Source organism: Protopterus annectens, chromosome 10.part0, assembly GCF_019279795.1.
Source record: "Protopterus annectens isolate FY-2018-M chromosome 10.part0, PAN1.0, whole genome shotgun sequence".
Classification (NCBI taxonomy): domain Eukaryota; kingdom Metazoa; phylum Chordata; order Ceratodontiformes; family Protopteridae; genus Protopterus; species Protopterus annectens.
This window is the reverse complement of record NC_056744.1, coordinates 556,927,840-556,955,375: the sequence shown is the minus strand read 5'-3', so window position 1 is coordinate 556,955,375 and position 27,536 is coordinate 556,927,840.

Sequence of the window (27,536 nt, the reverse complement as noted above, 5' to 3'; positions counted from 1 at the left end):
TGAATGGCTCTTGACTTCACCCTAGCGGCGAGGGGTGGGACGTGTGCTTTAATCAAAGAAGAATGCTGTGCATTTATCCCATATCATCAGCATGAGATCAATGACCATCTTGAGGTAATTCAGCAAGTGTCGGCCATGACCAAACCAGGCCCAAACCCACTGACTGACTTTTTCCAGAATTTGTTTGGGGGGTGGGGTTCCATCCTAATGAACATTTTTATTGCCATTGGGGTGGGATTACTCCTAATAGGAGTTTGTGTTTGTTGTGGAATCCCCTGCATGAAGAAATTAATTAAAGAATTTATAGACATATCAGTTTCTGAGACTATGTATCAGAGTACTGAATTTGAAGAGCTGCTAGAATGTGAAACACTTTCATAAAGTTTAAACTGAATGACTTTCTTAACTGCAAATCCTGATTGGAAGAGGTTAAGAAAAGAAGCAAACTGTTTATTCTTTTCTGAAAATAGAATTAAAAAGTATTTATAGGGGAAATGTTAGAAAAATATGTATTAATGTGTGTATGTTTAATGCAAATTAGTAGTTAAAAGAATTAACACGTTTTCATTCTATTTTACATGCACTGTTTTTTTATACAAATTGAGTTTCATATGAGAAATGAAAAAGATGCTTTTTGAAACTGCAGTATGCTTTCTGAAACTTGCAAGATGCCCTCTGACCTAGTAACTGCTAGCACAGCAATATTCATGTTTATGCTTTTTGGAAATGTACTTGAGAAGCAGGTGCTTATCTGCTAGGTCAGGAACGAATGAATGAACAATGCTATATCCTGTAAATGTAATGATTCTAAACAATCAGCTCTGTTCGAAGTATGAGAACATGTACAGCTGCAGAAGTTTAGAGATAAAGTAGACAAAGGATTATTAGAGAAATGAACTGCTAGCTTTGTGCTTGAATTAGCCATAGTACCTTGAATGGTAACAAAACATGTATCTAACCGGTGGTAACCAAGGCCACATTGTTTTCCTTAGGAAGTTTCTCACAAAAATTGATAAATCAGCAGAAAATCCATGAGAATGGTGGCCAACAAATGATGATGAAAAGACTTATAACTTGCTACGTCAGCTTGGTAGGTAATGTCTTATTAGAAAATGTATAAAAATGAAAGCATTTCCTGTTTCTAGTCAGACAAACTCTGTAATAGCACGTTTTTGTCTCCTTGCTGCAAGATTAAAGTGCCTTAACCTGAACCTACCGTGTTTTGATCATATTTAAAGTATATTTTCCCTTTGACAATTTTTATGCAAAAGAAATCTATCTCACATTGTGTTTTTGGAGAAGTTCATGTATGACAATACACAGATTATATCTGCTTGGGTTGCAAAGTATGATGAAGGGTGCAAGCCTGTATAACCCTTTTTTTCTTTAGTGGTGTTGACTAAGAGGGAATCATGTGAGTTGTTCATACTGATGCAGGTTTGTTTTTTCAGCATTCTAATCAACCAATGAACTGTGATTAGTCTTGGAAGACACCATCACAGTTAACATAGTGGATTAAGGCTCTGAGCTGTTAATGACCTGCTTATTTTTGTCAGGCGTTGAGGGTGCGATTTTTTCACCTCTGTTTTCATACTGTGTGACACTAAGAAAATAACTTTACCAAACAGTGCCCCTGTGTGACCCCTGAAACAGGATATTGCAATTTACTGAAAATGACTGCTTAACAATAAATACAACAAAAATAAAATAGAAAATTATTTGCAATTTGAGTCTGGCAGGTTGCGCAAATGATTAACACTACGAGCTATTAATGAATTCCTTCTTGTAGTTCAGCATTTGATTTCATCAGCCTCCATTTGTCAACTAACTGACTCTGAACAAGTCATTTCACCAGTCATCTGAGGAAATTTAGCTAGGCTCCTCACTGTTCCACTGTGATGCATGTACAGTAAATTACTATGAACTTATAAGAACTGTTTTTGCGCTGCAACAATTGCTCGCTTTGCAATTTTTTATCACTATACAGTACTTGCTGTACTTGTTGCCAAATTTCCACAAAATATATCCTGATACTTATAATATCCAGTACCTATTATACCTTGCATGTGGGACATCATATGACTAAATCTCCATCAGTACTTGTCATATGAATAAACAGAATGGTTGAATGTTCACTAGTTTCTGCATTTGTGCGTTTCAGCAGGATCATGATATTCACTGAGGAAGCACATTTTCAACAGTTTAAACTAACTGATGCAATGACAATCAAAATTACTTTCCTATTAGAAAAAAAGTTCTTCAAGGTAATCTTGGAGAAACTTCAAAGCAATGGGAGCAAAAGTTTAATCTTTACAACAGTGCTTCAAGTTTGTCTGGAAGTTCAAGGTTCTACATGTCTGTATCTGACAGATGATGAAATAAAGGTATTTTAGACTTTTAACCTTAAAAACTATTAGAGTCAATTTTTAGGAATACTTGATGTCTAAGAAGAACATGCAAAGTATTCAACACTTTTTACTGAAAATTAGACCTCACAAAAGGTGGATATGCATGCATCACTGACTTAAGGCACAGAGTGAAACAATATGAGTCGGCTTATTTTTTATGATTCCTGCTAGGAGACAGCAATGCATGCAATATTAGAAATGAATTAGGAGGAAACTGAAATGGATTTATTACTGGAAAAAGTTAGGAATGCTTTGTACAGCAGCAGGGTTAACCAGTGTCGAAATTAATAACCTTGGTGCAGATGTTGATGGTGTAACCTAAAATGTTTCTTAGTAATAACCAAAAGCAACTGTAAGGTTAGGACATAATTTGAAAAATATTGCTAACCATTTGATAGTGAAAATACCTACAGTAATGCATGAAGCTGAAGATGTAATTAAAGGTTAAGGGCACTAAATATGAATTGTCTTTTTTTAGGTATGATCATCAGAATGAGAAAAAGCCATATACAGCAGTTAAGAGATAACATCATAAAAGTTGTGCAGGTAATCCTTTTTCCTGAATATATATCTGGAACAAACAGTCAAAAAACTTTCATTAAGTATTTTCAGCCAATGGAATTAGTGACAATGCGAGCAACTATTTGATCAGTGGCTTAAGGGAACAGTGTGATGAAAGAAATGGTTGTTATGGGTTCAGTTAACTTGTGTTTGAGATAGTGTGAAATGTTTTATAATGAGCTCAGAAAAACAGATAATATATAAATGTAAATGTAAAAAAAATTGCACTGAAAAGCTGTTCAATTTGAGACATTTATTACAATTATTTTTGCATACTAGTGCTAATGTCACTGAAAGTTCCTTCAGTAGTTGAAATTGAGAAAATCCTGGATTTAATGGCCCATTATTTAATTATTCGGGGCACAAGCTCAAACAATTAGGTCAAATACTACAGTACTGAGGAGGAATGACTGAGATAAGGAAGATGCCTACCTATCTAACTGCACTACGTGGGCAATACAAATGCAGGGAAACATAATTCCACAGAAGAAAAGAAGAAAATTAGATAATATTTCTAAAAATAAAGGAATGAAGATATTGATGGGGACAAACAAAAAAAAGCATCAAATGCTTTGACAAAATATTCAAATGACATTGATTGAACAAATTTAAAGAGGAACACATTAAACGTTCTTCAAAAGCAGTCAAGTATTGCAGCAGACATACTCTGTCTGAAAAATACACCAGGAGTATGACAAAGCAAATTAAAGAAGCCATAGACAGAAATATCAGGAAGTGCATTATAATAAGAAATACAGAAGACCGTACGTCTGTTCATATGTGGAAACATGACATTTATACCAATCACCTAGGCAAACTGACAAAACAGAACAAAACAAAAAAGAATATACAGAATAATAGAACACACATGCACAAGACACTGCAACAGACATGTGCATCTATATAATGTTAACTGGTATCTGCCATGTACCCAGAGTTACACATTTAATTATCAGGCATCCACATTGCGAGACTTACAGTTACGTAAGCTCTTCTACCTACCAGCACAAAAATGCATGTTAAAATGTGCATGTGATTTTGTAAGACAGATAAGTGTGTCTTTGGTAACATAGGGACATATGTATTTTATGCTTAAAGCTTTACCAGACGAACCAGCTAAGGTACTATTACTTATTTATATATTCATACAAAGATATTAAGCTGATGTATATGTTTCTTCATTCTATAAATATGTTATACCTTTATGGAGTTGTGTAAATTATAAAGAGAATTTCAAAATTATGTAAATCTTTGGATTTAAATTTATGTCAAGAAACTTTAAGGATTTGTCTGATTTTCTGATTGTAAAGGGTATAGTCTTTTCCACATTATTTAAATTGATCAAATATTATATAACAACTGATTTGAAAGATTTTTGGGTTCATTTTAACAACAGTAGAAATGCATTAATTCACAAAACAATAATGGTTATTTTCACTAGAAATCTCTAACTGGCTATGGCATACTCATTCCAGTCATTGTATGCTATTTTATGCTTTCCTCCTTGTGACTAAGTATAAAAAAGTAAATATTGTTCTTTTGTAGACCACCATGAATATATAACATTTTCCAAAAGAAATATTAACAGTACATATTGGTTTACTATCATTACTTTGAAAGGCAAAAGATTTGCCATTCGCAATAATGAAAATAAACACCAAAATCAAACTCTCCACTCCTACACGTCAACCCAAATGTTTGACACATTTGAGTTGACATTGTCACCGAAAACATCACGTGATAGCCATATAGGAGCTGATGTAACTCAAACTCCTATACGACATATCACATTTTTGCAGGGGTGCAAGCCCCCCTGCACCCCCACACCCCATGCTGCTAATATATTCCAACTACAAGATAACATTACAGTGGGGTTATGGATGAATTTTCAATACTCACTGTACCACGATTTCCATACATATAGTTGAACACACTTAAGCGAATGCACTACTTCGACTATCCCATACACTATTAATTTTGTGCATGACATTCTGATTTTCAGCAGCATACATGCCGACACAATGTATTTCACACAAATGATAGTAAACCGTACATATCATACATGTTAAATTGTGTGTGTATATAATACAATGGCTTATTTTGCATAATGCAGATAGCAATCGTGTAGATATATATAAAACTCAAACATTTCTCTCTACTTACATTTGTCTAGAAGAATAATTCTCATTATATCACTGAATAAGTCCAGAATTCAAACATCATTGATGGACATAAAAGTATATTGAAAGCTCACTACATAGACCTCTGCAACAACAATTCTATGACTTAGTCACAAATTCCAAAATAATGACAGACAAAATGAAGGTATCTACAAGCCATAATGTTGAATTTAATTTTAGCCAGCTACAAAGAACAGCCACATCATCTTATGTAAGGACTGTAATCACTAAAACCTTTGCACAGACAATATTTATTATTTTGTATTTATTTTATCATTTCCTCAGCTCAATGTATGCACACCTGGTAGCCAGTAGCAACTTTTTATTTATGATTTACTACAATGACTTCCCATACATCACTTGTCCATGCTCTAGCCCTTCTCCCACATCCTATTTTCAGCCAAGGACCCTGCACCCTTTGAAACAACCCTGCTCAGCTCAGGTTACTTACTTTTTCAGATGCCTGCCTATCATCTCTGAGCCCACGCTATGCTTTCCCCTACCCCTCTCTCCTTGGGTAGTCTATTATTCCTTCTCTCTCCTGTACTTCCCCCTGTTACCAATTTCACACTCACCCACATCTTTTTAGACTCCAGCCTACAACATCTTACAATCAGACACTATTACTCCATTATATACTATAAACTTTTTTAATACTTCAGCTTCGAACAGTCTTTGTTACCTACATTCCCACCCTTAAGATCTTATCCAGATTTATCCTTTCCTCTGCTTTCAACAATTTATTCTTACCTTGACCAGTCCTCCAGCATAGTCATTACCATCTTCTATACACTTACTTGATTGATTGTTTTTTTCCCAGCACACTACCACACCTGGCCCAGCCCACTCTGTTCACCCTCGCTGTGTTCAGACTTACTCGAATCTCTTACCCTACCCCCAATCCCACTCACCCCTGAATGCCGTAAACTTATCCTTAAACACCTTGTTAATACCCACCAATAAACATAAACCAATAATAGACCATCCCTATTGAAACTCAAATCCCTCCCTCTTCCTTGCTCTCTCTCTCTCTAATACTACTCACTCCACCTGCTTGCACATTCATTCCCAAACTCCAAATACTTTCCTTACTGCTCCACCTCTGCCTACACTTTGCATCTTTTAAACAACTTATTTTGTGCACTTCTTTACTTACCCCTTCCTGCTATCTACCTTAATGCCTTACTCCATTTCCCTTCTGTTATCTCTGCAGTCTCTCATCTACCTGTCTCACCAATATAATATTATAACATGTTATTAAACTTCCTCCTAACCCCTTTCTCCTCATTCTCTCACTCTGATCTTCTTATCACACTAAACTATTTTATTTGTCACCATCTTCCACTCTTTCACATGATACTCCACCTTATAATACCACTCTGCCTGTCCTATTCTCCCACTCAATCTATAACACCTCCTATATTAAGTTTTACAAAATAACAAATTTCAGCCATACTCAGTCTATCTCCAGATATAATTTAAAAACCTCAAACCACTACTATATTATGTTAAACCCAATCTTCTTCTTTTAACCCTCCTGCTAGATGTAGATATACACCCCACTCCTGGCCCATCCCCTACAACTACCCCAACTGCCATTAACTCACATACTGTAAATCAACACCTCTCCTCTCTAACAAAACACATTTCTAGCTAATCTATCAAAATTCAAAGTCTTAACAATAAAATTACTAAGTTACAAGCTTGGACAGCCCATCATTCTCTTCACATCTTAACACTTTCCAAAACATGGCTCAAACATCATATCTCCAATTCTGAAATCCTTCCTCCTAGCTTTAACATCTTCCATCATGACATACTTTCCAAAAAAGAGGGAGGTGTCACTATCCTGTACTCAGTGCTACTTAACCTTTCCCCCCTCTCCTTCCCCCTCCCTGACTTTCATCCAGACAAGGTTATCATTCTTATTTGTCACCTTAACAAATAGAAAAAAATTGCTATTGATGCCATCTATATTCCTCCTGACAACAATATACATGTTCTAGAATCCATTCTATCCTGGGTCTCCCAAGATTTGCTGTATGAGACCATCATACTAGGAGATGTCAAGATTGATTGGAATAAACTGACACTAAATTCTCCAACTCTTGATATCAACCTTTGTGGTTTCAGTCATCCTATCACAACCCCTACCCATATTAACAAAAATACTTCCTCAACCCTAGATTGGATACTAACATTCAACCCTATCACTACCACAATCCTAGCACTATACCTGACTCATTAGGTGACCACCTCCCTACCTTAATTCAAAGGTTGCCCTCCCACACCACCAAAATCCACTTGTATATTAAATGCTACAATCTGGCTAGCTTTAATGAGGAAACCTTTAACAACCAACTCTCTCTAGTTATTTGGTCATACCTCTTTGACCTTCCTCTAAATGATGCTGTTCTTGAGTTCAACAATACTTTCCTAAACATACTAAACACCCTAGCACTTGTTATTAAAACTGCAGTCAAATTAAATTCTACTTCCTGGCTCAACAAAGACACCATCTCCATAATGAAATGTAGAAACAGTACTTGGAAGCAATGGTTAAAGTTCAAATCCTCTTCTCTCCTCCTTAAATTCAAAGAACTAAGAAACCTCACCAAAAAATGCATTACTCATGACAAGAAAAAATCTATCAGGAAGCCCAATTTACCCACCACTCAAACCCTAAAAAAATTTGGCACACCATGAATACGATTCTTCAGCCAGGGAAGACCACTACTCCAAATCCTTTTCCTAATAAAACACCTCTTGAAACTGACACTGTACTTAACAATTACTTCATAAAATCCATCTGTAAACTAACTACCCCTGACCAAACCCAAACACAATCCACCACCACCCCCAGCACCTGCCTTCCCACTGCCTTTTCCCTAAAGCCCATCTCCACTGCCTATATAAAATCCCTCTTACTGAAACTCAAATGATGTTCCTCCTCCTTTGACAACTTACCCCCACAATTTCTCAAACTTGCAGCTAATACTATTGCATATCCTATCACAATCGTTATAAACTGCTCTGTCAAAGAATCTGCTGTCTCTGACATCTGGAAACCTCCTATACCATTCCCCTTGAAAGGAGGTAACTCCATGCATCTTGCTAACTTTTGACCCATAGCCATCCTCTCATCTCTGTCATCAACATGGCTTCAGGCTCTATCACAGTACCTCCACAGCCCTTCTATCCTTTACCCAGTCTGTAGCTGAAGGTAGAGACAGCAAAACAATGGTGTCATGTCTTTTCCTGGACCTTTCCAAGGCATTTGACACCATTTCCCACCTTAAGATCCTTTCTAAACTATCTGATCTTAACCTCTCCTCCTCCACAATTTTACAAGTGATCTACACTTCCCCTGCTGCACATGTTCACTGATTCAGTATGCAGATGATTCTGCTCTTGTTATCTGCTCTAATCACCTCACTGACCTTCATACCCTTACTCAGAGTTATTTTTAACACAATTGAACACTGGTTGATCAACACCAAGTCATCCTTAACCCTAAAAAAGCTAAATTACTTATTTTCCTTCCTAAATCTATGTCCAAGCTTACTACCTCCTTCTGTATCTCTTCCCTGGACAACACTATCATACATGCTGACTCCCATACCAAACTCCTAGGCATTACTATAGACAATCAACTAAAATTTGACCTTCACATCCAATATTGGGGCTCAAGAACTGCTAGAGATGGTCACCTAGAGCAGTCCTGTAGTTATATGTGTGTGTTTTTGAGGGGGTCATATAGTAGATCGCAGCTGGTAGAAGTAGATGAGAATGCAAGGTGTTTGAGAATTTTATGCACTAGAATAGTTTTGAGGTTCAACAACATGTGTAGTCTGTCAACATCTAAATGTCTAAAATGTCAACAACACAAAAAAGAAATATTAAGTGCTGGTCAGTACATGACTGTATCTTATAGCATGTGCAGGGTAGCATTACTGTTATGAAAAATAATATGGAAATAAAATAATTAAATAATATGATGAACATGCAATCCACTGGAAATAATCCTAAATGTCAGAAATTGTACAACTTAATCCAAAACAAAAGGCTGTAAGGCATGTAAACCAGCCAACAAACCAAGCAAATGAAACACACTAAGGACCAAGCCAAGATATTGTAAGTAGATATTTTATTGAGTGCTTTCATTTCTCAAAATCAGAGACTTCATCAAAATCCATATCTGCTTACAATATAGCCTTGGTCCTTTTTGTACTTTGGTAAATTGCACAAATTACCTATTACACTAAAGTACAGTCTGGTAGCAGAAAGATCAAAGTGCACTAGCTACTTTCAGAATCATGTTTGTTTTGCAATTAATTTTATTTCCATTATACTCTTCATGATAAAGTTGCAAATGACCTTCCAAAAAATGAAGTCTATAACGTGCTGTCTGATTTATTAGTTGTGCTTCTGACTCAGTTTTATTTATAATCTTACTTACAAAATTATGTTATGGTAGGACATGAGCAATGAGTGTTTTGCATCTGCAAAGCATTGTGGGTATGGATAAACAACTTACATTTTTGGGGGAGCAGCTTCTTATTTACTTTGTGGTTTCACTACTACATTGTCATATACAGATTTTCAATGAAAGGTATTCCACCTGTAAGAAATAGTTGGCAATATATATTTCTAGGAAGTATGACTTTACTAATAATGCACTTAGCATGGAAATACAGCAACTTAAACATTAATTTATATATTGAAGAATTGTGGGTTCATCCCTTGTTGATGTCATGGCAGAGATTTTTAGTTCTGAAAAAAATACAGGCTGGCATTATCAACAAAATAAAATACAAAACTAACACATTTTTTTTTTATCAAAAACTATATAAACTGGTGTTTTATATGATAAGGAGGTTTGATCAAAATCCAAAGAGTTAGTACTTATACAGGCTTCAAAACATGGCCAATACACTTTGAGATAAAAATGAGGTAGAAAAAAGTATTTTCCAGACAGAATAATAGCAGGCATTAAAAACATCCAGCAGTAGAAGAGCTCTGTCATTTACATGAGACCAAAAGATGCTCATAGGTAGCTACTAGGCTTGCAGAGCAGGGTCCATTTAGGAGAGCGGCCCAAAATCCCAATTACTGCCAATAACTGCTTGGTTAAGTTACTAAGGTCACAATGTAGATAAATGAGGCTGCAGGAATCACACACTGTACGACAGGTTCTACTGTTCCCATTATGCCTGCTACATATGTGTGGAACTAATCTTTGGTGCATTGCAGATGTTTAAAGATACAGGAACAGAAGTGCTTGTGATACAGAAAGGAAATATGAATATGATCCATATGGTTTGGGACTGTGTGGTTGTGAAGGATGGGTACTTATTAAATGATCGAAGATGTATTCTTTAGTATGCGTCTTGATCGGACTTGAAAGCATGAAAAGGCAAAATAGCGAAACGGCATATAAGTGAATTTTTTCACTGGGAAAGAAATCTCTTGGCCGCTTCCATTACTTTGCCATTTCTGTGACTGTAGTGCGATCTCAGAGTTGGTATATTTAAGTAGGGGGGTGGGGAGTACAGCCCCCCTCATCGGGGGATGTGGGGGATGAAGCCCCCCACTTTATGTAATGTTTTAAAAAATTTTTTTTGTTAGTTTTTGTGGAACAGAGATTTTTTTCCCTTGGAAAAAAATTGCTGTTCTAAGCATTTGAGATTGTAAGCTTTCACTTACATGGGTTCGATAAATCATCGTTTGCATTTTTAAGTGTTCAATGATTTAACTCAGACCCATGAAACACATATGGGAAAACTGTCTTAAACAGTGTGAGGTGCTATTTCATAAAGTTCTAAGTAAATAGAAATTAGTGGTATTCTTGGAGGTTAGAGTTTCAAATGGAGAAATGGGTTAAGACCATCATAGTTAGGAGGCTGGAAAGAAACACTATTGCAGACTATAAATAGAGTAAGGCAGTACAGTTTCAGAGTCTAGGGTTTAAGCAACCCAGAATGACCAGAGAGAAAAGCGCAAGATACATATTTGATAGAATAATGCAGTTAATGGTCACTAACATTAATGGCTGAAGGTATTTCACAATGAATTGTGTACCAATCTTTGTATTAATCATCGAATTAAATTTTCAAAGTTTATGCTGTTATAACATTGTTGCTCATCATACTAAAATATTATTATAGGATATTCATGTATAAAATGTATGGAAATCCTACCATTTGCCTAACATAATCAATAATCTTTACAAACATTTCACTGTGAAGAAGATAATTCACTGTATATTTGCAGTAGCATAGGCACATTCCAACTTATTGCAGTCACAGAAATTAAACATATTGCTATATTTGTGAGAGTCAGCTTTTGACATTTGAGTAAATTGAAACACAGAGTGAGGTGTCTCATATAAAATATTAGTGGGACAGTTACTCTTAAATCATATATATTTTTGTTACACTCTGTATAGCATTAACAGGTTTATAATTAGGTGCAAGGCACTTTAGGGATGTAAAATAAGACATAGCAGTTTCACTGAAGCATTTAATAGCCCTTAAATGATGCTGACTTGCATTTTTGTTGAATGTAATACTCTGAACCAGAATTTAGCAAACCACATGTACTACTGTATGATACAAATACCTGGGCAGTAAAGGCAGAACAGATGAGGAATCTACAGGTGATGGAAAAGAAGTGCCTGAGAAGGTTGGCAGGATGCACACCGTGGGGCAGCTGATGAAATTATGACATATGAGCAGAAGCCAAAGTATCTCCAATTGGAGGAAAGATCAAAGAGAACAAATTATTGTGGTTCAGACACGTGCAAAAAAAAAAAAAAAAAAAAGGCAGAAGATAATATGGTATAGAAGACTTGGAACAGACAGGAAGAAGGTAAGAGGAAATTAAGATGTAAAGCAAAGAGGTAGATGGATTGTGTGACAGAAGATCTGCGACAGTCAGACATGAGTATCAAACAAGGCAGGATTGAGGCATTGAATCAAGAGAGATGGTGACAGTTAACACGATACCCTGACCACATGTCTGAAAATGGGAAAAAGGGTGCTGCTGCTGCTGATGATGATGATGCAATGTGTTTATGCATTGTTTGCCACCATTCCCTAGTCAGTACTGAACCCATTTTAGAAAAGAATTACAAAGAATGAGCGTCACATCTTATTTTCATACATACTGCAAAATATACATCAGGTTAGTCATAAGGAACACAGCTTAGTTACTTGGAGACACTTTCCCTTATCACTGTTCTCATTTGATAGCTATGCATTACAATGTACATCAGCTCAAGTCTTTCTAGGGTATCAATGGTACTATATTTATTTCCTGGATATTAGCACCCTCCACTCCTTACACCAGCAGCACCATCATTGATCTCCCATAGGATGAGACATTGCACTCTTTAAGTGGGTACTGTTTTCCCAGTATACTATCTCACCAGTTAAAGCTGTTTATAGGAAACCTAAAATATCCTATTTTCTGCTGACCCAAAAGGTGGTGGCTATCAGAAATTCACATCAGCAGCAAAAAGTTCCCTGTTAAATAAGTTCTGTAAAGAATGACTGCATCCATCTTTGTCATTAAGATGGCACACAAAGAATAAGAAATTACATCTGAAATCTATTGTTCTTGAACCTGGTACGGATAATTAAGCTGCATATACAGGTGTCTCTGGGTAAGTCAGCACTGCAGCGGAGCACCACTGTCAATTAAAGAGATGTGAAAAATAAGACCTGACTAAAATGCCATTTCTTGAAAGCAAAACAAATATGAGACAATAAAGTCAGAATCCGGAGAGCTCTAGATAAACATGGGGGCAGAAACAGCTGCAATCTGCAGAAGAGAAGATAATTGGCATCCAGGGTAATTTATAGCACAGGTGCATGTATGTGTACGCAAAATAGAAAACAAGATGTTAATTTAAAAGACAACTAAATGACACCTTACAGATAACAGTATATTTTAAATTAGAATTGATGCAGTCTCCTCAGTTTTGCTGATTCCTGGAATCTTCACTTTATTTCGCACTTGTCTGTGTAGAATGTGATACAGAAAATGTAGAAGGGAAGAACATTTCATTTCTTCTACTAACGGTGCATTGTATATTCCATACAATCATTTATGCCCATATTTTCAGAAGATAATTTGAGCTACTTTGTCATGCAAAACGCTTGTGCTTTGAATGCAGGCTGTCATGTTTTAAGAAAACAGATGACCACTGTGGAAGGCCACACTTTTTCCAGACTTATCAGTTTTACTGGAGACATAATGAATTCTCAAGTGTATTTACATATGGTAAAGTTTACCAAGAAAAAATTACCCCAGCTTGTGTGCTTAGCTAGTTTTCATACTGATATTAGCGTTTGCTTATTAACTGTGCAAGGACTGTATTATTTAAAGGCAATTTACTGTACAGATAATTAGTCTTGTGAGTATATTGTTGTATATTGTACTCTGCTTTCATGGTTTACTATTCTGACACATATATTAAAGTACCTTAATATGAATACTTTTGACAATAATTTTCATTTCCATAACCAAAAATTCAATTAGCTTTTATCTAAGGGATACAGTGGTGTGCTTCAGATTATTGTCAACCTGTCAGCTGACATGTGGATGCAGCCATAACATCCAATGTAATTAATCCACTGTTATGTTTACCATAAATTAAAGTTTCAAGTTTACATTTCCAGTTGAATTTTGAGGTCTAACGTGTTTTTTGTTTGTTTCTTTGTTTCTTTGTTTATGAAGGAGATTTGATTGCTTATTTCACAACATAAATTCTGTTGCATATGCTAATTACACACGAATTTCAGGCAATAGTTGTATCACTAGCTGTTAATATGTATTAGAAAAAGATGTTTTCCTTTCCTACATTCAAAAGACACATGAATAGGTAGACTTTTCAGCTCAGCAGGTTGTTTTTTTTCTGTTAATGTTTATTTTACTTCCAGATCTGATAGTATGTTTGACTGGGGTAAATGGTGTAAATCCTAGGACCATAATTGAGGATTTAGTTATTTATTTATTAGGTTACTTACTTACTTATTTTTTATTTTTTTTATTTATCCTTTGTTGACCAGGTTGGTCCCACTAGGCCGGTTGCCTCTTTTCTGAGGAGGCCTGAGATTTTTATTTATTTATTTATTTATCATTTGTTGACCGGGAAAGTCCGACTAGGTTCCACAGAGCCTGTTTTCAGCGGAGGCCCGGGGAGAAATGCTCCAGATGCATGTCTTTGGAATGGAGATAGTAGTTTTACTACTAGGTGGAAATTTGTACAGGGCATCATAAAATTTTCCCTATTCCTTTCATGTGCAGGGACTGTCTTCCAGTCCGGGCATGTAGGTGGCTCATAGAAGAAGGAAGAGGGCTGAGTGAACATGGAGGATGAAGAAGACAATGCTAATGATTTTGGTGTTTCTGTTGCTGTTCGGCAGACAACAGAGATGTTAATTTTATTAGGGAAAGAATCGGACGTTAAGCAGACATTTAGAAGGGAAGATGCTGGGACAGAAACAATAGAAAAGACAGGTGAGCCTTTTCAAAGGTAGATTAAGGTGATGGAAACATAGAATATTTGTTTCAGCAGAGCCTTTTATTGTCAGAGGTTACAACATAAGATTGTCTTCTTACAGCCCTCCTTTCCGGAGGGGTGAGGGATGATTTATTGTTGGACATAGTAAATAAGAGTGAGACAGAAAATGGCAAGAATGTGTCATGGGGAGAACTGATGGAGAGGATTCAGAATGAAGAAGGGCAGCAGAGTGAAGAGATACAGACGGAAAAAACAACTTAAGCAGAAATGGTTAAAGCAAGCATGGATACTTAAAAAGAAAAAAAAAGAAGTAAGTTTAAAGAAAGACTGCTTAAAGTGCAGATCGAGAAGAAGAAATATGCAGAGTTGGACAGATATAAGGAATGGGATGAAGTAATGTATTCATATTAATAAAGAGACTTTTTGTGACATTATTTTTAAGAGTGCATATACTCAATCCCTTTTCCAGGGAAATTAAGAAGAAACTTAACAATCAAATTAGGAATGAAGTTGAAAAAAGAGACTTTAAAAAATCACTTATTAAACGTATGTAAAGATGTATTGAACTTATCAAATGTGTATGATAATAGTGGTTTCTGGACTGGGGCTTGACTTGCAATGAGGTTTTGAAACTTGAAAATCATAATATTGTGCATATTTCAAGTGTTTTGTGATCACAGCCCAAGGATCCAAGATTTATCCATGTGCAGCTGCTATCAAGCAACTTCTCAAACCAGTTTGCTCCCAAATTCCACAACTGTTAAAAGGATTCTTGGGATTTTTCTTAGGGTGATTGAAACTTAATTTATGGAATAAGGACTTAATATTTTGACCATAGATGTGGCAGATCTTTTCACATGTATCCAACAGGCTATAGGCATGGAATGGTTTGAAGACGCTCTCGTGGCATTTGCTTTTCTTACTTTTGCCAATATTAAGTTGCTTTTTCAATTTATGGATATAGTTTTGAATAACAATTTTATTCTTTTTTTAGAAATGGAGATTTTCAAATAAATTAAGGAGGTTGCTATAGAGCTTGTGCCCCAATATTTGTTAATTTAGTTATATTTACTAGGGAAAAATGTTCTTATTTACATCTGATTATTACCAATTTTGTAGGCTGAATTTGGAATACCTGGATGGCATTTTTGCTCTGTGGGCTGGTCCTTCTACAATGATTCATCAGTTTGTGGCATTCATTAATGAGACTACTGATTGCTTATGTTTTACTTTTCAAATTGGTCCAAGTGAAATTAACTTTTTAGACACTATTATCTCCAAAATAGATTGTCATTTTCATTCTACCATCTACTGGAAGTCCACATTCTCCAACACCTATCTATATTTTTGTAGCTGTCATGCCTTCATGCAGAAAAAAAGTCTCATCAAAGACCATTTTCTTAGATTAGCTAGTATGATCCGCAATACAGTGACATTTGATGATGAAAGAAAGATTTCAGTGGACATGTTCATTAATAGGGGTTATCCTTATGACAAGATCAAAAGTATTAGTGACAAGATTTTTTTTTAGATTGGGGCACAAAATAAAAATATTTACCCTTGTTAGGTGTTGGCTTGAGTCAGCTGTATTATAGGATTATCTTACAGGATATACTACCAAGACCTGCTGATGATAGAGTGCCGAATAAGGCAGGGCTGAAACATTTTAGAGCCTAATCCATCCAGGGTTTAGAACTTTGCAGAACCAATGTTTAATTATGCTTTGGTACTTCAGTAAAATAATAGTTTTCAGATAGTTAAGGATATCATTAACAAGAATTTGTATATTTTTAAAGCAAATAATGATGTCCTAAATAGTTGTAGAGAAATCCCCCATTTTGTTTTTTGTTTTTTTTTTAAGTGGGCCCTTAACTTTAGAAATTTATTTGAATCTGCACCCCTTAAATCTGTTAAATCTGTTAATGTTGGTACCAAATGTTGTGGTAGGTGTAAACAATGTAGTTTTATATGTGAGCATATTTCTTTTACACTTATGAATGATTATAAGAGTGTGATATACCCAAATTCCAGTAATTATCAAAGTAAAGGGCTAGTGTATCTTGCTACTTGCTCAACATACCCTGCTTTCTATTTCAGAAAATGCGAACAAATTTTTAGAAAAGGATTGATGAACACAATTTGGATATTGTTAAAGAAAATAGGCATAATGCCTTATTTATACATTCTGTTAAATTTAAATCTTTTAAATGTTTTAACTTTGTTATACTTGAGGTGATTGAATGCAACATATGGGGTGGATTGTGGTAAAACAGAATTGAATATAAAGAGTTAATTTGGCAACTGAAACTAAATGTCACCTACCACCTTGGCATTAACAACTCTGTTTCTATTTTATCTGTCCTTAGGCAAAGGTCTGCTAAATTATAAGAAAAATGTAACATATAGAAAAGTCATAAAGATGTATATTTCAGGTACTGTGATTTTAATCTTAAAGCATTATTTTCTTTGGGCTTTGTTCTTTATAGGAGGGATTTTAAATGTGTTTTATATTTTTATCACTTATTTTTATTTTATAAATTAATAATATTAATGTATATTGTGTTCACATATCTACACTGATATATAACTTTATCAGTTATTAAGTTAAGGTCAGGATTTGCTATTTTAATATAGTTTGATTCTGTTTTTAATACAGTTCTATTTTGTTTCATTATATTATTGGTTATTGCACTTTAAGAACAATAGAGTGATGTAACTAGTTTAGTTGATCATGTGACCACTGTGCTATAGTTTAAATTTCTGCTTTTTGATATTGAGTATTAGTCCTGATGAAGTGCCTTCCATTGTTTATGGGACAAAAACATTTTTAGCTCAACTTTATTTTTTGTTTGTGGAGTGCTAGTGCAGTTTGAATTAAACTATCTTTTGATCTCCTGCATGTTTATGAGATGTTATTCAGTTTTGGACTGTAATTGTTCTCCCTGCTACAGTGCACTGGTTGTCAGGATTATTAGTTTTGAGTTATGCACTTGCACTGTTTCTACTAGTATTATTAATGTCGAAGGTGACATAGGCATGGTTAGATATTGGGGACAACCGAAAACATTTTTTTTCTTTGTGGAAAAAATTATCATTTAATTAATAATTGTGTTCAAAGAAAATATGTTGCATGTGGTGGTATAGGCATGATGCAAGGACTTGTGAACCAAAATGTTATAAATGTAAGAAAGTGGAACATTTGAGGGAGAATGTGAAGAAAGAGGAAATTAGGTAGAATTAGGGTTGATAGAGGAAGTAATAGAATAAGGATAAAGAGTAAAGTTACAGAAAAGGAGTTAGAAACAGTATTAATGCAAAAAGAAGGTATTAGTGTTGTAGATAAGAGAACAAATAATACAAAAACTTAAAACAAAGGAAGACTTAAATCCAGAAAATAATGAGGAAGAAGAGTCATGGTTAAATGGTAGTGACAATGTAAAATGGAATAAAGTTAAGCAAAAAATAAATTATATTGGCAAAAGGGTAAGAGAAAGGAAAAAATAAGAAGATATAATTACTTGTAAATTATTAGCTCTTAATGTTAACAATTTGAAGAAATGAGAAAGAAGAATAGGAATTTTAAAATGGTGTAAAAATGGGATATTATTATCTTAGAAGATGTCAGATTTTTATCATAAACAGAAATATATCAAACAGAAATATGGTGGGGGAAATGTTATTTGGAATTTTGGGAAGAACACTTGTTCTGGAATTCTTATTTTGCATAGAGATACAATAAAAATGTTAGATGTTACCATTGTTATAACAGGTAGAAATAGTCATTTGTGTAAGATGGAGAGATCGAGTATTTAAAATTATGGCTATCTGTGCTTATGTAAATAAAAAGGAAAGAGACGAGATATTTAGAAATATTCAATACATAACAATTAATATGGAAATTGTCATAGCAGGGATTTGAATTGTAACTGGACATTACAAATAAAAGTGTATGATGTTAAGTTACAGTGTAATATCATAAAATGTGGGAAATTAAAGATTTGGAATGTAAATATATGGACTTATAAAAGAGGACATAAGAAAAATTAAATGGGCTACTTTTTGGTATCAGAAAGTTTAGCAGTTGTGGAAGAAGGTGTTGTGATGATAGGATTTTCACATCACAGTGCAATTTGGGTTGAGAGAAAAGGAAATTTGAGTGCATGAAAATAAGAAAGGGATGAAAAAGAATAAAATAGGTGAAATGGGATAATGTAGGTAATAAAAGTAGAGATTGTGACAAGATTGTGTAGGTATGAGAATTTTATAAGGAATGGTCAGAATGGTGGTTAAATTTTAAGTAGAAGTATAAAAATGTTATATGACATGGAGAAAACTAATCATAAGATAAAAAATAAGAAGGTAAATGATGATGCTATTGATTGTTTGGAAAGGAATGATCAACAGTTTATTATGAAGGAGGAAGAATTGTATGAATTAAATAAGAAAGAAAAAAAGAACATTTATTGTATAAGCAAAAATACCTTTTTGCAAGGAAAAAAGAAGAAATTGCACAATATCTAAATAAGATAGTTAAAGAGAATGACAGTATTATGAGAGAATTGAAGGATTCATTGGGAAAATTATAGAATATACAAGAGAAAATCCTGAAAATAGTATACGAATATATGAAGACATTATTTGAAGCACAGAAGATAAAAAAAATATAGTAAGTATGGAAAGTTTGTACATTGTCTTACAGAGATAATAAACATTTGGAAAAAAATGATAGAATAATTAGAGCAGGTTTTGAAAGAATTGAATCTAGATTCAGTGGCAGGACTGGATGGTATTGAATATAGGATAAATAAGGATATGACAGTGGTTCAAAAATAATGGTTTATAAATATATTAAATGGGTGGTTAGATAAAGGATTTATGTATAAAGAAGTATGTATGGGTATAGTTAGTTTTATATGGATAAAAGGTGATAAACAAGAATTATAAAATTGGAGGGCAATAGTATTAAACAATGCGAATTACAAAATTTTCATGAAAATTTTACAAAAATGAATGGAGAAGAAAGTATATAAGATTATAAAAGGATATGCATATGGCATAAAAGGAAAATGCCTCAGGATTTATTATTGATAATTAAGGAAATAGTGGATGTTATAATGCACAGAAATGTATATGCAAAATTATGTCTGGAGATTTAAGTAGGGCTTTTGATTCACTTCATCAGTTGATATTATGGGAAACATTTGAAGTATATAAAATAAACAAAAAGATAGAAAAAGTTTGCAATATCACATAAAAGTATAATATAGTTAAAGCATTAATAAACACATGATTTAGTGAATATATACAGGTTAAGAAAAAAATTAAATAAGGTTGCCCTTTGAGTAGTATACTAATTGTGTTAGTAATGAACTTGATCTCTATACAGATAAATTGAAGCATGGGAGTGATGAGTTATACTTCGAATGAAGGAATAAAGATACAGATTATGCTATCATACACAGGCAATATTATTATTATTACTAAGGATGAGATATGTATGAGTAAGGTTATAAAATATTTATAAGAAACTCTTAAATTAATAAGGTTTTCAAAAAGTAAAGAAATGTCAAGGACTGGGATCTGAAAATATGATTGAAGGAAGTGAATTTAATATAACCAAAATAAACATTCTTGGAATATGGTTTGGAAAACAAGACATTATATCAACAGTATAGAATGAAAAACTAGAGGAAATGAAAAATATGTGTTTATTTTGGAAATCTTTTAGATTGCCTTTTCATAAAAAGTGTATTTAATTAACTCTATTTTGCTAGAAAAAACTCCCCATCATTCACCAAGCACTGCACGGTGTGCAGGAATTGTGGAAGAGCTGCTGCAGGCAATATGGCTGCTGTAAGATCCAGGAATAAGCTCCTGGGATATGCATGAGCGCTCCTGCACCATTCCTGCACGGACACGGCCCCTGTATGCTAATTACCTCATTTGCTGGTAAAAAACATGCACATGAGGTGAATTAGCAATACAGGAAGCAGGCAGGCATCTGTGCAGGAATAGTGTAGACTGCAGAAATGTATTTAGCCAGTAGCTGAATACATTTCTGCAAACTACAAAATGGAGGTATGACAGCTCGTACAAATGCATGTATTATAAGGGTTAGGCATGCCAAAGGCCAAATATATGGCCATAGGGATGAAAATTAATTTCAAAATTATAAAAATTAACTTTTTTTTGTTGGTCAATTTCAGCCGTTTTAGCAAAGGGCAGTAGTGTTCAAAAGGGATCGGCCCGAAAATAATAAAAAAGCTGGAAATAAGCTTTTAAACCAAAATCATAATTTTTGCATAATAGACAATGACATGGATAACACAACAAGACCATGGAATAGTGGTTGCTAAGGGGGAAGGCTGAGTGTCGGTTTTGTAACCATTGTTTGCAGTTAAAAAAAGCATTCATTAGAGTCTCATTGCTCCTTTATCTGTTTAAAAACTTTCATTTTGTGGCTTTCTGTAGTGCTTACTCTCTGTAGGATAATAGCTTTAGTATGTCCTAGTCAGAATTGTTGGCTCTGGGCTTGTTTGTTTATACAGTGATTGTTCAAAGCACATGAACATGCCATCTTGAATTAGCTGTAGCCTTTCTTTACCTGGGCTAGATTGTGTTAATTGGCTGCTGGCTAGTGGGGGCTGGTTCTTTTGTGTTCTTGTAAAAAAAAAAAAAAAAAAAAAAAGTCTTAAGGATGTATCTTCTGGTATTTAAGCCTTAACTTTGAGAGGGTTTCTGTCTATACACACTGAGCAGAGTGCAGGAGAGGTGTTGACTACAAATGTTAGCTGAGAGATATATAAGTATCCTGTTTTTTTTTTATTATTTATACTGATTATTGTTTCTAGCAATTTATATATAGCACTTTTTATTGCCTGCTGCACAGTTTTTGAGTGTATTTTTATTGCTATTAACTAATCTGCACAGGTAACTGATTTGTTTGCAGTTAAAAAGCATTCTGTAGAGTCTCATTGCTCCTTTATCTGTTTAAAAACTTTCATTTTGTGGCTTTCTGTAGTGCTTACTCTCTGTAGGATAATAGCTTTAGTATGTCCTAGTCAGAATTGTTGGCTCTGGGCTTATTTGTTTATACTGTGATTGTTCAAAGCACATGAACAGGCCATCATGAATTAGCTGAAGCCTTTCTTTACCTGGGCTAGACTGTGTTAATTGGCTGCTGGCTAGTGGGGGCTGGTTCTTTTATGTTCTTGTAAAAAAAAAAAAAGTTTTCTTAACGTTTTATCTTCTGGTATTTAAGCACTAAATTTGAGAGGGTTTCTGTCTATACACACTGAGCAGAGTGGAGGAGACGTGTTGACTACAACTGTTAGCTGAGATAAATAAGTGTCCTGTTTTTTTTTCCGATTATTTATACTGATTATTGTTTCTAGCAATTTATATATAGCACTTTTTATTGCCTGCTGCACAGTTTTTGAGTGTATTTGTATTGCTATTAACTAATGTGCATGGGTAACTGATTTGTTTGCAGTTAAAAAAACATTCTGTACAGTCTCATTGCTCTTTTATCTGTTTAAAAACATTCATTTTGTTGCTTTTTGTAGTGCTTACTCTCTGTAGAATAATAACTTTAGTATTCCCACCCTCCATCCCTGTTGGTGTCTTGCTGTTATACTTGGTGGCTTTGCAGTTGCCTGCCCTTACAGTAAATCTGATCTGGGACACTCCTTCCAGTCTAGTGTCATTAGCTCATTCTGTCTAATACAGAGGGAACATTTGATAAAGCCTTCTGTTCATCTTTTTCCCTTTCAAAAAAAAAATGTGCCTGAATCTCCTTGGTTCTGACTGTCCTTCTCAAACATTTTAGAAATATAGAGTATATTTTAGACCATTTATTATAACTGTAATTGCCTTAATATTGCTACAACTCAAGTGCTCTAGGTTGCACTGCATCTGAAGTGTTTGTGTGTTTTAGTTGCTTTTCTGTATATATAGACTTCTCTGTATATGTAGACTAGCTACTTATTCTGCTGTGTTACTGCCTCTTAAATCGTTTTTCAGTTATGCACTTGCCTTGCTTCCTTTAAAAAGTTTTAAATTGCTAACTTTGTAGAGTTTTAATTGCATTTACTGTTTAGGACTACACACTCAAGTGTGTTAGCCTTTTCTGTGTTTATTTACTGTATTATTGCATTGTTTAGCCTGTTTCAACAAAAAAAAATACTATCTTGTTTGCTCGTTTCCCACCTTTTCTAGCCAGTCCATATCCCAGGCTTTGCTTGTCTCAGGACTTTATTTCTGTGCTCAGAGCTATCCAGACCTTGCTGTGGTGGTGGGAAGTCCTACTGCTTACCAGTAGGACTGGTGGGCATTGTTCTTCCTGTCTAATGCTAGAGGAGAGGTTTCCAGCTCTGAAACTGTAATTTTATTAGCCTTTTTGGGCTGATTTCTATCCCTTTCAACTTTCTGGCTTAAAAATGTATGTGTTTGCACAGTTTTCACATTGTGCAGCACTGCGAGGCTACAGTAAAACTATTCCAGGTGCCAGAAAGTCTGCTCTTCAAATTTTCCCTTAGAACTAGCAGGTTTCTCAGTAGTAGCACTAAAATCTGAACCCCTGTGACTAGCACTTGCTCTAGAACCTGCTGGAAAGCACTAGGAAGCCTGAAACTGATTCAAGCACTCAGCTCTCCTTGTCAATAAGGAGAAATTAATTATAGGCACTAAACAGCCTATAATTGCAGAGTACCTTGCAAAGGTAAGAGAAAACAGCTCTTAAAATTTACAAAAAAGCACCTAGACAGGCATGTCCAAGGGTCAGCTTCCGGTGATTTCTCCTGTCCACCTGGTGAATCTGGGCATACTGAGGCAGTGTGGCAACTGCCTCATGTACACAGACAATCCTCTCCTCCTACCACCCAATACTACAACCTGCGAGAGATGCACTTACATAGCCAAACTGGAAGCTAAGCTCTCTCCGGCCAAGATTGTGCTAGACAGTCAAGAGGAGAAGGTTAACACCTGCTTCACACCTCAAGCAACTCATAGCCCTTCAAAACCCACACCATCAACACCCACACATAACAACAGTAAACCCACATATGCGGAGGCCCTTAACATTAACCTGCCCAAGCAACAAGGACCTCTGAAGCCGAAACTCAAACAAACACCAGTCACAACCAAAGTGATACATAGTGTATCACAAACACCAGTGTGCCACCCAACAATAGCCCCTAAGGCAAGACAATGTACCCAACACTTTAGTCATAGGTGACTCTATAGTCAGGCACACTGATGTCCCACTCACCAGGCTGAACAAGGAGAAAATTACAGTCAGCTGCCTGTCAGGTGCCAGGATCCACCACATAATGCATGCACTCAAGTCACTCCACAACAAGTACAAATACGACTCTGTCATTGTCCATGCTGGAGTGAATGACTTGAGACGTACCCCCTGGACTATATGAAAAGAGACATGGAAGAGTTATTGGATCATGTGACCCAGGCAGGTATGACCCTAGCCCTGAGGAGCATCCTGCCTTCGCCCAGAATGATACCACAGTATAAGGACAAAATGATTGACTTCAACAGTTGGCTAAGCTATTGGTGTCATTCAAAGGGGATCCAGTATTTGTCTGCCTGGGAAGACATGAATGACAAACCACGATGCTTTGCCAGAGATGGTCTGCACCTGTCACCCCTGGGATTCAGGTTACTGGCTAAAGCTCTTGCCACCCCTATAGTGCCTTTTTTAGGCAAGGTTCAAAGGATAAAAGCACCACCGTAACAGATACAAGCATGCAAAATCTGAAGGTAATGCTACTCAATGCTAGAAGTCTAAACCTCAAAATGCACTCTCTCGAGGCACTCCTAAAAATGGAGAACATCCATATCTGTGCAGTAACTGAGACCTGGTTCAAGGCTCCAGAGAGCACCCCTGCAATACCAAGCTACAATTCTTACCACACTTTTTGGCCACAAAACCAAGAATGAAACACTAAAGGTTGAGGAGTTTCCATATTCACCAAGGCTATTCACACCTCCAGGCTAGTTGCCCAACACAATGCATCTGAAATTCTCCAGATGCAACTAACACTAGGTAAGACTGCAATCCAAATTGTAGCTTGCTACAGACCCCCCACCATGCCCCAAGATTCTCACTACACTTTTCTAAACATACTGAAAAATATTAAGATACAACCAAACACCATAATACTGGGTGATTTCAACTACCCTGCCATTAATTGGGAAAACTACTCGGGTACCAACTCCTTTTCCCAACGGTTCTTGGAATTCATAAATTCCAATGCCCTGGATCATCTAATCCATTGTCCCACCAGGGGAGCCAGTATCCTAGACCTGGTCATTACCAACATGGGAGATAGATGCTGCACACCAGTGGTCACCCCCTCATTGGTCAGTTCTGATCATAAGCAAATCACCTTTGACATCCACATCCCACCCCCACCCCCCAGTAAGGAAACCTACTTAAAAACTTCTCCAAAGCCAACTTCATGCTACTGAAATCAGAAGTGACAAACTTCACAACACCCATGCAGATGGGATCTGGAAGTTCGACTGCAGAATCCTACACTAAGGTACTGTACGAGCACATCCACTCGTGCATGAATCGTGCCATCCCAAATAGAACCAAGATGCTCTTCTTCAAAAAAAGGAAGCCAATCTGGTGGTCCCCTGCTATAAACAAACTATACAACAGAAGGAAGAAACTGTTGCAAAAAAGAGGAAAATCCTAGGATGCAAAAAACTCCCTCACCAGCCTCAGTAAGAAGCTGAGATCCCTCATAAAATCCTCAAAAGCTAGTTAAATAAAATTGCCAAAGGTTCCAAAAATAAGCACAAGGCATTCTATAGTTATGTCAAGAATCTAAATGGCAATGTTCAGATCTGCTCTGAGCTACAACAGAACGGCATTAGATATACTGATCCCAAGGATATTGCCAATATCCTGGCAGATCGATTTAGTGCCAACTTCATCCCCCTCTCACCCCCTAAAGGGTCCATCTCAATAACAAAATATTGCCAAATTCTGATAATCATGGCCACACAGGTAGAGACTGCACTCTCCAAAGCTAAGAATACAGCATCCATGGGACCAGATGACATCCCAGGCTGTGTACTACATGAACTACAAAATTAACTGGCACCTCACCTAAGTGTCATGTTTAATCATAGCCTCACCTCAGGCTTCGTGCCCACTGAGTGGTGCACAGCTGCAGTTATCCTACTCCACAAGGGAGGATCCATCTTGGATCCCGGGAACTACTGTTCCATTAGTCTGACAAGCCTGATCTGCAAGGGCATGGAACACATTATCATGGAACTTATAAACAAAGACATTGGCAACTTTCAAATAGTGGACCCCGCTCAGTTTGGGTTTGTGAAGGGCCTATCTTGTCTCCTGAATCTAATTGACTTCTTCGAATCAGTCTCCAAAGCTGTGGACGAGGGTAAGGTGGTCCACACAGCCTATCTAGACCTTTCCAAGGCCTTTGACACCATCCCTCACTCTGGAATCATAGATAAACTTACTAAGCTGGACATAAATCCCTATGTCACTTGATGGGTTGCCAACTGGCTTACTGACAGAACCCAGACTGTAAAAGTAGCCGACTCCAAATCCAGCTCCAGACAAGTGACAAGTGGAGTACCTCAGGGTTCAGTCCTGGGGCCACTCTTGTTTGGCATCTACTTCTCTGAAGTACAGACCAACACTAAGGGACTCTGGCTAACAAAGTTTGCAGATGACTGCAAGCTGGGAGCCATTATTGAATTCTCAAATGATGTGGATATTCTACAAAAAGGCCTTACAGAAACAGATGACTGGTGCCAGAGCCATGGGCTCAAGCTTAATGCCAAGAAATGTATAGTTATCCCCTTTGGAAAAAAACATGTACCCATGAATTACCACATAGGTGGCAGGATGCTAAACATCGAAAGTGTGATGAGAGACTTAGGGACACAGGTGGACAGTGGTCTCACTTTCGATAACCACATCACCACAACAGTCAGGAAATCTTTCTATGTGGCACACCTCATCACTAAGGGCTTTTCATCCAGAAAAAAGGAGGTCATTGTCCCACTTTACTCATCCCTCATTAGACCCATTATAGAGTATAATGCCCTGTTTGGTATGTACCTCACAAGACATCTGCAACAGCTGGAAAGGCCACAGAAATACCTCACTAAAAGAATCACAGGCCTAATGCAGATGCTATATGATGACCATCTAAAAAAACTCCAGCTATACTCTGTGGCATATCGTCTACTCAGAGGCGATCTCTGCTTAACATATAAGGCCATGTCAAACCCTCAGCTGTTGGACATGCTCCACTTAAAGAAATCCCAATCCCTCAGAGCCACACGCTCCAGGGATCTAAACCTTGTCATCACAATGAACAAAACATGTTGGAGGGATAGGTTCCTGTCCCAGAAACTCCCCATACTCTGGAATAGACTGCCAATACATGTCAAGCAGAGTGCCTCATTGGTCCTCTTCAAAAGGAACCTTGATGATTGGATGGGAGATAAGAAATTCACCCCGGGGATCATGTCAGTCACCCTACTACACAGGGGCCCAGAGAAGTAAATATTGTGGGAAGAAATATCCAGGGAATTGTTATGGCTAGGCTTGCATAGGCCCTAGGGCCGATAGCCTAGTACCAACCAATGAACCTATGAACCTATGTATTAGCAGTTAATCCTATACAAATGAGAGCAATGATACTGAATCACAGATTTCCCCTCAGTGCTAGCTTGCACCCAACTGTGTAGGTGCAGTAAGACCATGGTGTAAGCCTAAGAGCTAGATGACTTCATAAGGGGGTGTGTCATGCATGTTATAAGCTTATTGGAGCTGTGTGGCATGTGTTTGCC